The sequence below is a fragment of the Nerophis lumbriciformis genome, linkage group LG38, assembly GCF_033978685.3.
Source record: "Nerophis lumbriciformis linkage group LG38, RoL_Nlum_v2.1, whole genome shotgun sequence".
NCBI classification, from domain to species: domain Eukaryota; kingdom Metazoa; phylum Chordata; class Actinopteri; order Syngnathiformes; family Syngnathidae; genus Nerophis; species Nerophis lumbriciformis.
Genome location: NC_084585.2, coordinates 13729930 through 13732237, shown reverse-complemented (window position 1 = coordinate 13732237; position 2308 = coordinate 13729930).

Here is a 2308-nt window from a genome sequence, read left to right as displayed (position 1 = left end):
GGGGGCTGTTTTCGTATTCAATAAGTGGTCTCTCTTCCCGTTTGATTTTCAGTCCGCTTCTAGATGCCGCTATTAACGGACTGTAGTACTGGTCTCCTAAAGCTTTAGTTGAACTTGATAATATTCCTATTCTGTCTTGATGGTCCTTCTTACTCTGCATATATGTCATCTGAAAGAACTTGGGATGACCAGTGACTTGTATTCCCTGAGAGGAAGACTGGTCAAAGGCAACAAACTACATCACAATACTTCATCATGTATATAAAACCTTGATGGAGGCGTTTGGATGTTTTTTAAGCACTTTATAGGCGGAATAAAGCGACTCCCATGTGCTCAATTGTAAGCGAACACTTAATCGCATTTATTTACTTGTTGGAATGCGTAAAAGGAGAAAGACATATATATTATTGTCTTACTTTAGGATTGTGAATGATATTCAAAATTCCCCCCAAAAAACAGTCACCCTTTAAGATCATTGGCGATGAACGCCTTAATTAATTGCCTGCTAGCAATTGCCACGCCAGTTGCAGCTGGTGATTTACGCCCAAGGTGCTAACTAGCGTTTAGCACTCGAGTTCAGTTAGCAGTTAACACACGAGTTGTCAGCTAGCAATTAACGTGCCATTTGTCAGTAACTAGCGCACTAGTTGCCAGTTAGTAATTAATGTAGTAGTTGTCAGTGATTAACGCACTAGTTGTCGGCTTGCAATTAGCGTGCCTGTAGCTAGTTAAAACACTAGATAATGAATAACGCACTAATTCACAATTATCATGCTAGTTGACAGTTAACTATTAACGCACTAGGTGTCCACTATTCTGCAGCCCATACTCTATTTGAATATCTTATTATTCCACAAACACAAGGTGCCTTTAGGATCAGTTTATTTTGAATTAAATTTTGTAAAATATATACAAGAAGGGCGTCCTTGCTCCTTCTCCCCATTGGTTTAGGGGTCCGTGGCGCGGAATAAGCGTGTATCGGACACCTCGGTCTCCTTAGATCCATCCTCGCTCATCCATGCGGACTGGACACTGTCCGAGACTTAGTGGGCGGCCGAGGTTGGAGTCGGCTCTCTTGGTTGCTTTGTTGGGTCTGCTCCTGTCTCTGGCCATGCTCCCCCCACCCCAGCAGACGATGGCGTGGAACACCACAGAGGCCACCACAGTCCATCCATCCATCCATTTTCTACCGCTTATTCCCTTCGGGGTCGCGGGGGGCGCTGGAGCCTATCTCAGCTACAATCGGGCGGAAGGCGGGGTACACCCTGGACAAGTCGCCACCTCATCACAGGGCGGCCACCCATACTTGCCAACCCTCCCGAAATTCAGCGCCTTTCCCGAAAACCTCCCGGGACAAATATTCTCCCAAAAATCTCCCGATTCTCAGCCGAAGCTGGAGGCCACGCCCCCTCCAGCTCCATGACCTGAGTGAGGACAGCCTTTTTTCACGACGGGAGGACAACAGGGTGACAAGAACTAAATCATCCAGACTAGAGATAAATTGTATTATGTTTATTTTACCTAAAAATAAATATATCTATTAATTTAAAAAAAAATAAAAATAAATAAACTAAATTTTTACTATATTTTCCTAAAAACATCAAAATTAATTGTATTTTTATTTGTATTTTTTCTGACTCCTTATTACATCCAGCCATAGAATTATACATTAAAATAAACATATTTAAAATAATTAATTTTAAATGATCATAATAATTCATTTAAAATGACCATATTTAATTATTAAAATAATTGCTTGTTTATCAACAACTTTAGCATTTTATTCATTACATTTTGAAGCTCTCAGAAGCCAAGTTATGTTATATTCCTTAAGATTTATTTATGCAAGTTTGAAGTATCAATTATCTAAACAGTTTTGTTTGCATATTTTCAGGATGTAGGATAGTGAATTCTAGCTGTCATTATACTCCTCCCCTCTTAACCACGCCCTGACCCCAACCACGTCCCCACCCCCCACCTCCTGAAATCGGAGGTCTCAAGGTTGGCAAGTATGCGGCCACCACAGTGTATGTTTATTTTTTTGTTGTTTTTACTTTTGCAGCTGTATGTAGAAATGACTGGTTGCATCAGCTCTGCTCTTTTAATGTCTTTAATGTCCTTTGTGTTTTTTTTATGTTTGATGTTTCCCTCTTGCACACGTGCTTATGTGTGCTATGGCTATAAGGTTTTTTCCCCCTTGGCCTCAGTCTGGACCCCCTCTCCAGGGGCCCAGGCTTAGACAGAATTTTTTTTCTGAAAACGTTGAGGACCCCCTGCTTTGAATGTTAGGTAGGAAGACAAAAGGCTG